General features: G+C 32.5%; 1 long non-coding RNA gene across 1 annotated transcript in view; it reads left to right on the forward strand.

The window, feature by feature from the left end:
- The window catches only part of LOC135844908 (uncharacterized), a 613,622-nt gene that overhangs the window by 173,215 nt on the left and 426,208 nt on the right, over positions 1–14,199 (forward strand). The gene's annotated exons all lie outside the window — the stretch shown is intronic.

The raw sequence follows: 14,199 nt of genomic DNA on the forward strand, positions 1-14,199 counted from the left end.
CTCGACTACGACGACGGTGGAAATTTAAAAAGTCCAATTCAAACGAATGATTGGAATGAAATTTTTTATTGCTTGGGTATGTTTTGATGTCAAATAGCATAGGATATTTTTTTTAATTGGATCGTGTTTCGTTTAAAGATGATGACCAATTCATCAAGTACTAGGTATTGGTAGCCTATACATTTATTTGAAGGAAAAGGACTGGGAGAATGGGAATGAAAAATTCATAGGGGTTGATGACAACCGAAAATCATTAGAAATGAATTTAAATTTAAATTTATTCGATGGTAATTTTGAGAGAGAAAAAAATGTACCTCTGTATATCTAGTCTACCTACTTGATTCATCGTATATAGATTTATGGTGTCAAGTCGAGTTGAAAGAAACACGTAGTGATCTGGGCGAGCAAGAGTTCTTCATGTACTTTACAACTTCATATAAATGATCCCCTATATGTTAGTCTCGTTGAAAGGGATATTTTATTGGTTACATCATTATGTAGCATAATGTAATCGACCATAATTCCGTACCTAAATGAACCTCAAACCGAACCACATAATTTGCTATACATCTCGTGATCGTCTACGAACCCGAACTGAATTGAATCTCGATTTTGTCACGAGATAGATGCATCATTTCAACCCTAAATACCTGATCCTGAAACACCCGAACGTATGCAAATTTATTAACACCTTTCGAATGTAAACTGCTACCCTTACTTTAAGGCGAAAGTTATGCAAATTTATTCGCATCGATGTGTTTCCCATTTTATCAATATTTCTGCGAAGCTTTTACCTACTCCATGCTGTATACCTATCATTTTGAATTATCGTAAGTATGAGGAACCACTCGAGTAATATTTTTCAATTATGGTTTTAGCTTTCCCCCAAATTTACGCTGCTATCTACATCTTTATGGTTGTTTTTGTTTTAATGGAATTAATTTTGAAATGACAAGCGCGTGTAAATTGACCCGCCTTTGGTAAAGTTATGTACATGTTGGATTATTCGTGGTCACATGTAAAATTTATTTCGCGCTTAAAAGCGGTTTCCATGTTATAATTTTTTTGGTATACTATGTGATGAAGTTGAGGTATTCCATTCTTTAGTATAGAATTGAACAAATGTACCGAAAAGGTGACTTTTTCGTGTGTTGATCGGTTGTTTTGTCATAAGATACACCTTGGCGAATGGAATGTTGATGCTAGAAGAGACGTGCGACGTGTGGTAAGTAAAGCGATAAAGATTCGTGATTTTTAGCCAAAACTTGAGAAATATCTATGGGGGAAAATTTCGACTAGAAATAGAAAACGTTTTTGTTGGAAAGTTGCGAAATTGAATTCCATTTTTTCTCTCATATATTTGGTAAAAAAAGATGATATTTTTTTATTCGAGTTATTTCTTCTTTTTTTTCGTGGGAAGATTTGATATGTGTAGTTTGTTGGGGTTCTATTCTGAAGTTTTTTTTTTTTTTTTTTTGACGAATCCATCGAGAAAATAGAATTATGAATGTTTTTTCTCCCTTTTCTTTTTCGTTTCTATTTCACTCGGTGTGTGTTTCTAGATTGACGTAATCTAATCCACGCGATTATTCTACTGTTCTACGGAGAAAGGAATTTCTTGCCTTGATATATGGAATATCGTTTCTTGAATTTTTTATGTTTTCGTGATCTGGTGTTTCTTTTTTACTCGTGTATGGAAAAGATAACTACAAAAAATATTCATCTTGGAAAACAAACAAAAGTTCTGTTCCTTGTTTTTAAAAGTTTCGCATTTGATAGTTATACATTTTATTTTGTTTTAAAATCATTATTGTAAGCTTTCTGATATCTGATGTGACTATATAGTGAACAATAATTTATGAATGGATGGAAGGGAAAGAGGGGAGGGGGTTTCAGGAGATTTCAAAATTATGTTAGGTACCTACTTGAATAATAATTTGTTTTTGTTTCCATTTCCAATGATGAAAAGTCAACAATGTTTTGACGAGTAAAAAAAAATTGGAAAAGTGATGTAGCTATACTTTTCCTCATTTTTTGACAGTTTCAACTTGGTGTTTTTTTTTTCTTCTGAAATAAGTATTTGAGTTTTGGCTGGCTAATAAATTATTAAATTTTTTTTCAAACTTATAAATTGGAAAAAAATTGCTCATTTCGAGTCAAAAACGATGAAAAAAATGGGTGCCAAAGATCACCTTTTCAGTTTTAGTGAATTTTTGTGAGTTGAAAAAAAAATTAAAAAGTACGTAACTTAGCTTATGTTGACAAATTTTCAACTTTTTCATCTCCCCCTTCCCTACAAAACGCTGGTGCAAATAGTTTTTTTGTGTCATCCTCCCCTTGCCCCTCTCTAAAACCTTTTGTGGATCATTCTGGAGCCCTCGGTAAATTCTCAATTCTTCGCAGGAATTCAAAATGGCTGCGGAAGAGTTGAAAATCAATTTAAAAAAAACATGCTAGAGAACCCAAAATGACTCAAAAGTGGTTATTTCGAGCTCGTGTGTGGAGGTTAAAAAAATGTAAGAACATTTATTTTAAAAAAAAATTGCTATACTTACCTACTTATGTACCTACCTATAATCGATATTCAAGCAGGATTAAAAAATTTGCAATGAATGCGAAAATGAATTTTTATTCTCTGAAATTTTATTTACTGGCTTTCAGAACATGTTCTGTCTATCTCAATTTGACTTAAGTAGCTGCAATCGTAGTGTGATTGGCCCATAGAATTTTTGAACTCTGAAGGGAGTATAGCTAAATTTTTTTAGCAGTTTTATTGATACATATTTTGATGCGATCTTTCGAAATATAAATGAATTCTTAGGTATGTCATTTTTTCAAAAAGGATTTTGATCATTTTAAAAAAAAAATCTTTCTAAATAATTAGGTACGTAGGTCATCATCGAGTCGTATAACCGCTCGTGGTGGTATCGCGTACAAATCAACGCGTACCCTGATGCCGAATTGGGTATTTGGGCTAACATCCTTTATGTAGGTATAGGTTGAAAAAAAAAGTGATCAAACAATTCAACCAAGTAACTGGCTGAAATTTGCTTAAAGTTAAGTCTGCACATCTAATTGGATGAAAGACAGACAGAATCTAAATTTCCAGTCTCTTAAATAGACTTTTTGATTATTTGAAAAAATTCCAAAATTCTGAATAAAATCGAAATTCGTGTCATAGCTTTTAAACTTCTGCAGGTAAATCCGGTGGAGAACCTCATTTTGAGTTGAAAATCATCCCTAAAAAATACCTACCTATGTATAACTCCTCAAACAAGTGGAATTTTCAAAAATATATATATATATTTGCTTGTGACCAGACATGTCAACTATACTTGGCATATATGCAGAAAAGTGAACAAAATTTTAAAATTGGTATAATTTCTGTTCTAAATCACTTATTAAAATTTTATTTGCAGATTCAGTCTAATATTAAAAAAATCTATGTTTTGAAAAAAGTAATCAGATTTTTAGGCTAAATTTTGAAGAAAATTTTTGAAAATGGAGTCTAAGTAATTTGAATTTTGAGAAAGTTAAGACACCAAAAGAAAGCTTAAACAGCATAAAAAATTTTGATGTTTTCAAATTTTCCATAGGCCAATAAAATACTGAAAAATTTCAAGTCAAATTTGTTGTCCTGTACACTCAGGATCGATGTATTTGCATACATCTCCACCAGCACATCACATTCTACTCACTACAAATTGACTGTAGACCCTGCGTTTGTCCTCGCGCCTTGATTTCTAAGCCATGCGCGCTCTGGTGGAAGTTTCTGAAAACTCATAGTTGACTTGTATAGTAAAATTAACCCATGACTTGTCAACTATAGTTGACAAGTTGGTCAGTCCACTTGTATAGTAAAATTAACCCATTCAATAGTTGACATGTCTGGATACTAATACCTATATATATATTTTTGGCTCCAGCATGTACCCAACTTGTCCTGTAAAAAATGGTCTACTTCCACCAAAACTCAGTTTCTGAGGTTCTGCAACGATTGGGGATGTTTCCATCAAAATTTAAGACCAGTTTTAGGATTCTACTGAGCGTATGAAAATTATCAAACCTTTTATTTTCGGGAGAGTTTATATTTTGTAGATAATATTTTCTTCTCGAATAGTAAATGGTAGATATGCCTTAATCATGCCAAATATCAAAAAATAAAATATTTTTGAATTCAGTGGTACCAATTTTTCCATCATTTTAGTCAATGACCCATAAAAAATCGAGAAATGTAATTTTTTCGAGTTTTTGAAGTTGAAAACAGAGTGGCCAAAAAATTGGGAATCCCTAAAACTGATATTGGATTTTCACGTTGATGTAATTGTAATAGCCTAGGTTGATGAGGATCTCTAAAAACTATTTTTAAGCTGGGTCTTTTTTTCCAAAACATGTTTGGGTAGAGGTTAGAGCGAAAAAACTACGATTTTTTTCTTTTTTGGGTGACTTTCGACTCAGGATGAAAATTTCCTTTAAATTTGGTCAAAATTATTTGGCTGTATTTTTTTGCACTGGACTCAAATTACATATTCTCAAATTTTTGAAAATTCTCCAAAAAATTGAGAAATATTTTTTGGGTACCTATTTAAAATTTCACTCAAGGAGGTTTTCATATTTTTTTTTCAAAATTTACCTAGCACTTTTCTAAGTTTGGGCCAACATGTTTGAATAATTTCTTCACCTATCAGTTTTCTTACTTTATTTGTGAAAATTATGATTTGTTTTTTAATCACTTGAATCAAACTGCACACTGGCGTTGAATTTCAGGATAAAATTATAGGTAGGTACCTATAATCAACCCCTTTATCTCAATGTGGGTACCTACTTTAAAAATTTTGATTTTATAATTGATTATATTTTACCTACCTAAGTTAGATAAACCCAATTTATTATTTGAAATTCGCATAAATTCAGTTTAAAAATCACCAACTTGGTCATAGTCTAATTAATTTTTCAATTCAGAGAAATTTTTCCATCCAATGAATTTCATGCACGTGTTCGAATTATGAATATGTATTTATTATAACTTCATCTAAAAGTTGAGAATATAAATGCACTATGAATCAAAGCATCGTAAAAAAATTCATCGATAATGAAAGAAAATTTAATCACAAATAGGTACGATTTATGTCTGCTCAGTGCACCACGACTCGTTACTGTTGCTTCGCTTTTTAATATACATCTCAGCTTCCCAGCATAGCAAATAATTTAAACATTTGTCAAAAAAGCAATCGTGTAAGTCTGGTGTTATGCTTAACTTACTCGTGCAACAGTAACATACAACGCGAATTGTTGCATGAATTTATGACTTCTGGGTAAGTATATAAATTCATTTCGCAGTATTTTATCCTCTCATAGATAGATACTTACCTACTTACAGTATGTGTGAAGGAGAGCTGAGATTTGACGTTCAAAAAATACTCATTCCAAGACACGACTGTGGAAAAATACGTAGGATAAGCAGAAACAAGAACAACTATTCGAAAATTTCTTCAGTCCATCTCTATCGAAGAAATAAAGATGGCTGATTCTGGTTCTAGTGCACGTAGACTATACATAAGTTACAGCGCAAGTAGATAAATATAGAAAATATCACAATAATATGAGGTCTATGCTGGCAAGTATAACGGAAACAGCGTTTCAGAGGCATTGCAACTTTATTACATTCTTGCCTCATGATATTGATGTTAATGGCGTTGTTGAGAATGAAAAAACATTTATGCAAATTTCCAATTTCTCAAAATCACAAATGTCATAGGTATGCCGGCTCCTAATATAGATAAAAAAATATGTACCTGGTTCGTCTGCTCGTGTATTTGTAAGTATTTTCTCAGAATTTGTATGAGAGCCTCTTTAGATAAGTGTAGAAATAAGAGACCATTAGAGAGATATAGTCTACGTTGTCTGACGAGTGTTTTAGTGCACAGGAGCCCCCTCGTATTATTACTCCATTTAAACTGGCGTAAACGATGTAAGAAACGAGTGGTCATCGCGAGCATACAATACGTATTTTTCTGCAACTTTTACATAGCTGCGTGGAAAAAAGAATGGAGAGGAGAAAAAAATCTCGAGGGAGTTGATTCGACGATGATTAAACGACAATTTGACGAATTGCTCGTAAAAGCGCCATTACAAGTATCGTAAAAATACGTCGTCGTGCCATACACCCTTTTATTTATTTATTTATTTTTTTGTATGTGTGTGTATCTAAGTGTGTAATGGTTAACCTACGCTGTAAGAATGATGGTGCTGTATATATCTACTATATTCGCGCGCTAAAGCCATCGACACATTAACTCATAAAAATCTAACGACCAGTTTACAAGTGTTTAGGTTAATTGTTGTACAAGGAAGAGTTTAAAAAAAGGAGGCACGCGGTTTTTTTACTTCTTCTTCTTCTTCTTTAAGGAATTATAACAGAATTAAATCAAGGTTAATAACACAATTTGAAGTAACCGTTAGTTTACTATATATTAACGTTATTAATGGAAACATTGTATATGGTACAGTAGTCCAGACGGACGAAGGGGTATTACACTTGTTGTCATTATCGTGGCTATAAAAACTGGCTGTGGAGTAGACGTAAAAATATCGTAAAATTCGTTTTATTGCTCGTTTTTGAAGCTAAATGTGTATGATCGTTTTGTTTTTAAAGTGTGATATAGTAATTGGATCGGAAAGTGAAACGTATGCCGGCTTCTGTAAAGATTTGCTATGGCAGAAAATCATTTGCCAATTTGCAGATTGATTTCTATGTGATGGACGGTGCGATAGAGAGGTTTTGAAGGGATTGATTTCATTGCCAATTATACACTTACACACCTTACCTATCTTCTTATTTTTCTGAAGGTTCTTTGCCTGTGTCAAATGATAGTGAATGGGGTTCCCTTGAAGATGAAGATGATGGGTTACATGAAGACGTAGAACTCATTAGTGGAGTAATCATCATTTTTTCAACTTGAATTGAGTAGATAGGTACCTACCTATTTCGTCATTTTTCCAATTCATTGCAATTATTTTCAAAAATGTCTTTCATGGACATTTTTATAAATCATGTACCTACTTATTCTACCTTTTCAACTCAATTCTTTCCTAATTTCTCTCAAAAAGTCATCATTTTTTGAAAAATTTGCGATTGGTATTTTGGTGTATTTCAATTTTTGAATTTATTTCAATTCTTAGCTATAGATAATTTCCTTCAAAGAACTGGGTAAATAATCATTTTGACAATTCATTGGAACCACTTTCACCAATTGATTTCAAAAAGGTGATCATTTTTGAAAATTGCAGTTATAACCTCTTCGTTTTGTGGCAAAAAGGCTCATCATTTTTTTTTTTTTTTTTTAATTCCCACACACTTGATCCATAAATTTCTCCCTCAAAAACCAATTTTTGCCCACTTTAAAAATAACAGTCCATCACCCTACCCTCTCACCCAGCCCGACCTTGACTATACAAAAGTGAAAAATCAACTCATTATCACGTTCCCATTGAACAAGTACAAGTACAGATAACCAAGCTCACACACCATTGATAACATAGCTACGAAACAGGTGCCTCTGCCTATACCAAAGATAAGGCAAATATAAACTCTGAAATACGTAATGCAAACGAAAGAAAAGATACCACCAAAGAACCTAACACGATTTTAGTTCCCTTCATGGTATAGATATCGGTAAGTCTGCATTGGAAATAACATTCACAGTGGCATAATCTGGCGGCAATACTTGAAATTTCTGCAACTTGTGGTTGAACGTCATAAGCGGTATTTGGTTACCATGCCAACCATCCGATTATCTTGAACGGTTGTCTTGGTAACCGAAGATGGCTTCCTGGTTTTGAACCAATCGCCTATCAGCTTTGCTCGGCAACCATTATCGCAAGAATGATAAATGATGTTGTTGTAGGTGGCGCTGCACGACGGGTGGTAAGTGGTGGTAATGAGAATAAATCATATTACGCTACGCCCATGTATATGCATGTCTATGTAATAGTGAACGAGTATGAACGATTGTCGTGTAATTATTTTTTATAAAAATAAATTATGGTATGTGCCACGCGTGTATGTGGCTGGCTCCTGAGACTGGGGCCAAGTTGAGCGAATGCTGCGGAGGTTATTTTCAGAATGGTGCTATTTTTGGTACACCTATACGCTGTGTCGTGGTGTGTGATGTGATGGTATAATGAATGGATTGCGGATATTGTTTCCGTTGTATGATAACTTATCATACCTACCTATTGTTATTGGATGTTGGTCTTGATGTGATTGTATTCTGTCTATAGAAATGATTAAGTACTTATTTGATGTGAAGTCATCGCATTCAGCTTATTTATAGGTATATAAGTATGTGACATGTGATCTTGTATAATATGTGTAGATTTGATGATGATTGAATAAAGTATTACCTATACTTACCTTTTAGGTAGGTACATTACCTACCCACTTGTTCTGAATCGATTGAACTTGCATGTTCGAAAAATACCTACCAATTGTAAGCTCATGTGTGTCGAATCTTAGATGTTGTCATATCTGAAAAATTCATTTGAACTACAATTACTTACCCATAGACATCCACATGAATTTATTTCTGATTTAGGCTGGATAGGTACCTAGTGAAAATTTTATTTGAGTATTCTTATCAACATCACTGAAAAGTCTTCTGCATTTTATGGATGTTTCATTTGCTTCAACGTTTTTGGTGGTTGGTAAAATAATTTTTTATGATTGTCTTGAAATAGGTAGGGTACAGTAGATTGATTGGCTCGATATAATAGAATCTTATATTGTAGACTATGTATCTACTTGATTCAACATTTTTCAATTTTGATAGATACGAAAAGAATTGTACCTACCTACCTCACTACTTGATATGATTTTTTTCCAGTAAATGTTGCTAATGTGCTTGATTACCTACTTGCTTACCTACCTACCTACCTACCTTCTTACTTACTCTATATATAATAATGATGAATTAGAAATATCATCCATGAAAATCTATTCATCCATATACTTATACTCATAGGTAGTGAGTTCAATGCTGAATTTTTGAAAGAACGTCGAAAACATCAACTCTTTGAAATAACAGTTTTATTTACAAATTTTTTAAAATGATTTTATTTTTCAACTACCACCTACCTATAGTCAATTTTTACCTGTGTTCTCTCTCATTTTCGTAAACTTGGTTTCGAATTCAGTTTTTATTTAATTTTAAGAATACGTTAACTAGCAACATACTCACCTGCGGTATAGAAGGTAGAATTTATCCCATGTTACCTACTTACCCATGGGTAGGTATTGATTTAAAATTTTTTCTCATTTATTTTTGAAATTGAAATCCTTTCGAAAGCAAACTCTAAGCTGTATTACACCGTATGGTGACCAGGTAGACCTGTGGTCAATTTAAATACCAACTATAGATAGGTACCTACCTCTTGAAAATTTATTGATTTCCTGAAAAAATGAAAAATGTCAGTGTCAAGTAGCTTTACCTAATTACCTACCAACCTACCTATATTTTTTCCCAAATATTCTGGGTACGTGATTTAGTAAAACGTCAAATCCAAATAAAATGAAATCACAAGAGAAACAAAAAAAGTATAAATTTCTTCTGTCGCTGAAAACATACTTAAACAAAAAAAAATAAATAATTCAGTTTTTAAGCTAAAAAAAAAAAAAAAAAAAAAAAAGGAGATAAGTATTAAGTACCTAGAGATATACATCAAAAGTTGCATTAAAAACTGAAAAAAATTCCTTCTTTAGTCTTGCTTAACTGTGGGAAAAGTAACAAAACAGAAAATTTCCTTTTTCTATGAAGATAAATTTTATTCGACATGCGACAATGAGATTTGAGATTTACGTACAGTTAATTTGTACCAAATGCATTCAATGAAACATCTCTAGGGTTCAGTTCTATAATTTCAACAATCAATTACGCAGTTGAAAAATAAATTACATATCTACATATATGCGAGCTCTAAAACTATTTTGACCAACCAAAATTTCAGCTGCCCAAGGTGACTTCTAACCTTCAATTTTTTTTTCAATGTAGATATTTATCTGAATGTGGGACTTGGTTGTTTTGATAAAAGAGACCCTTGTTTTTTTTATAAGTTTTTGAGATTGAAACAGAAACGTGAAAATTTATGCAAGACCTGAATAGGCATTTGTTTACTTATTTATGTACTTACTTAAGTATCTCTCAACCTAAAAAACTACTACTTAACTCTTAAAATCATTAAAAAAAAAAAAAAAAAAAAAAAAAAAGGCCTCGGTGAATCCTGAAATGCGATGCAAAAAATTCTTTCAATAGATATCTTGAATTGAATCAACACAAGTTTCGCTTTGACTCACAGTTCTCCTTCAGCTCCTTAAAATCATTTCGGAATAATGATGTGCTTATTTATTTGATTACCCTCCAAATCCAAAAAGGCAAAAAATCTTATTGGGTCAATTTTGGAACTGTATGATGTGGTCTCATTCAATGTATTGAATGAGTGAAAGCATACTTTGGATAAACACCTCACCCCTCTTTGGGGACATTTTTTGACAAAAGTTGGAATAAAATACGGGGACCATTGCTCCACTTTTGGATGAATATATTGGTTGTTGAGCTTTCATAACGCATAAATCCTCTGAAATATTGAATTGCTTTAAAGAGTGTGATAGGGCTCCTTCCCCACTTGGCGGAATCACTAAAAAGTTGAGTTTTCGAAAAAAATCTTGTTGGAAAATGAAAATTTCAAAAAAGGTCAAATGTGACATTTCCGACAAAAAACACGAATATGAGGATTTTTTCAAATGGATCAAAAACATCGAACAAAAACATTGGTCAAAAGCACTTTTTCAAAACAAATAAAATGAAAAATAATTTAAAAAAAAAATAAAAAAACAAAATTGAAATTTTTTTCAAATTAATTTTTTTTTTGTTGAAAAAGAGCTAATTTTTTTAGATGATGCGAATGGTAAAAATGCCAAGTGAAATTTTTGTATGTAACCCTACTCACCTTGCTGTATGAGGCACTTCTGAAATTTTTTTGAATAGGTACCTACCTAAATCATTCATTTAAAAAAAAGAAGAAAAATTCAGTATCTAGAAGCAAAATTTGTATATTTACCTATGTGCTCAAGTGAAGCAAGTGTGTGAAAAATCGTGAAGAAATATTTGAAATTGTCCAGTCAATATTTTATTTGTATTAAAAGTTTTAAATAACACATTCTATGAGAACAAATTAGCAATTAGCCACTCTTCCGAAATTTCAAATTTAGCTGACTTACATGAAAATTTGCCCCAAAAATGGACTAAAAAACGACTAGGGTATCACACTCTCACACTCCCTTCCTCATCACACCAGTACTGGATCCAAATATACGTAAATTGATTTTGAATTCAAATTTTGTATCCAAGTATTTAACTTACCTATCCATACGTAGGTATGTATTATTATTTTGTGTCCAAAAATATTGCGCAGTCAAAAAGGACAAAACCGAAAATGTCCCTCCTTCCTGAACGATGGAAATGATGACCTACCTAGAACTTGCAAAAATGAGTTTTTTTTTTATTTTTGAATACATTTTTTCAAAAATTTTTGTTTTAGTAGTGGAAATTTTATTTTTTATTTAAAAAAAAGTAAATGGTCGAAAAACATAATACTGTTGAAGAGAAGAGAGAAAGTAACAATTTTTGAATTTATGTAGCTCCAAAAATTTCTTAAATTGTTGAAAAATGGGGGGAGAGATCGCAGTACCCAAGTTACTCAAACTCATGTACATCCGCCAATTTCAATGGTCGAGATGAAATCCTCGATACTGATCTAATGTAGGTACAGTTTCAGCCATGATTTATTCGAGGTATGTACCTACAAGATCAGTCTGGTTTATTATGGTCTTCCTTTTTCGGAGGGGGGGGGGGGAGGAGGAGAAACGAGAAACTGCTAGTCCACCAAATGTCGAACAAATCTTGAATAAGTTCTCATATAGGTACATATTAATTGCTCATAGATACCTACTAAAACTTCCCAGTGAAAGGGTCTTCGTGAATTCATAAAAATCATTTAAAGAGTTCTTGAAAAAAAAAGATCACTTTGATAATATTTTGCTTGTGGAATTTGATTCATCGCTAGGTAAGTACTCTCTGAATTTGAAACAGTGAAATTTCACTGCTTAGCAGTGACGACATTTTGCCTTCTTAAAAGCAGTAGTTTTTTACTGCAAAACAGTGAAAAACTACTGGGTCATTCCATGCCAAATCGGCGGATTTTTGCACGAGGGGTCTTCGATTTTTTTCAAAATCAAATCATTTGTAGAGGTCATCAAACGATGACGAATGACGCAAACCGGACATTTTTTCGATTTTTTTTGACGGAGCTGTGGCGCTTCAAAGTTCTCCAAAATGGCCGAAAATGGAAAATTTCAGTTGCAAATTGCTCCGGTTGTACGTGGTATAGAATTTTGAACTTTTTTTCAAATTGTAGTACTTTGAGAGGGTAATCGACGAGTGATGTCAAAATCAGTGTTGCCACTTTCAAAAACCTAAAAAAATCGATTTTAAAACTTATAATTTAAATATAACCACGATGTCCGCCAGTAAAAATTCTGAAAAAATTCTCAGTTTTAGTCCTTTTTATGTAGAATGACATATCAAAAAATTGGAGGGGCCTTTTTTTTCATTTTCGAGGAAAAAAAATTACAAGTTTTACAATTGCTGCTAAAGTACCATCAGAAACCTAAAAAATGAAAATTTTTGCATTTTTGAAATATTTTACCAATGTGTGGACGATAATGTGAAAGAAATCCCCCTCCCCCCAATTTGTCGACAAATTGACGAAAAATGCATATATTTCACTCTTGAAATAAAAATTTATAGCACGAAAAATGTCAATTCGTTGACAAATGGGGGGAGGGGGATTTTTTTCACATTATCGTCCACACATTGGTAAAATATTTCAAAAATGCAAAAATTTTCATTTTTTAGGTTTCTGATGGTACTTTAGCAGCAATTGTAAAACTTGTAATTTTTTTTCCTCGAAAATGAAAAAAAAGGCCCCTCCAATTTTTTGATATGTCATTCTACATAAAAAGGACTAAAACTGAGAATTTTTTCAGAATTTTTACTGGCGGACATCGTGGTTATATTTAAATTATAAGTTTTAAAATCGATTTTTTTAGGTTTTTGAAAGTGGCAACACTGATTTTGACATCACTCGTCGATTACCCTCTCAAAGTACTACAATTTGAAAAAAAGTTCAAAATTCTATACCACGTACAACCGGAGCAATTTGCAACTGAAATTTTCCATTTTCGGCCATTTTGGAGAACTTTGAAGCGCCACAGCTCCGTCAAAAAAAATCGAAAAAATGTCCGGTTTGCGTCATTCGTCATCGTTTGATGACCTCTACAAATGATCTGATTTTGAAAAAAATCGAAGACCCCTTGTGCAAAAATCCGCCGATTTGGCATGGAATGACCCAACTGCTTTTAAGAAGGCAAAATGTCGTGACTGCTAAGCAGTGAAATTTCACTGTTTCAAATTTTAGAGAGTACATAAAAATAATTTCAATGAGCAAGAGAGCTTAAAAAGTTGTCAATCAGTTGATATTACCTATGTATGTTTCATTTTTTTTTTTTTTTTTTTATCATTCTATTCTTCTTCATATGATTTCTATAAGAAGTGTCGAATTTTATACAATTGTAAAAAGGCCTTTAGCTGAACTATAGGTAAGAAGTATATCTATTTGGCTCAGTGCATAGATAATCTCAGTAGATACTCTAAAATAAAAAGCAATATGTATCACTGCCTTTTCTTGAAAATCACTGCCCAATGCCCCTGCAATTAAAATAAATTGATTAAAATTTGGTCAAGTTATTACGTAATTGTTCACTCACTTGGTTTCTTGCTCAGTAAGCATCTACTCATGTTCAAAGATTGGTTGGTAGGTACCTATCTACATATATCATTACATTTCAATAAATTATTGACATTCGTGAGAGTATATCGCAATATTTGGGATCATTCGATCTCTATGTAGCCTTAATATAATCATATCATCTTATTTTCCCTAAAAATAAAAATAACATCTTGATGTCTGGAAAAGATATCCATCAAAGCAACTGCGAAATTCGATACAGGAACTTCCCGGTAAACACATAGTACGCGATACGCCAGCGAATAGAAGGCGATCATCGTATTGGCAGCCGGCGTA

This window comes from Planococcus citri, chromosome 4 (assembly GCF_950023065.1).
Source record: "Planococcus citri chromosome 4, ihPlaCitr1.1, whole genome shotgun sequence".
NCBI lineage: Eukaryota > Metazoa > Arthropoda > Insecta > Hemiptera > Pseudococcidae > Planococcus > Planococcus citri.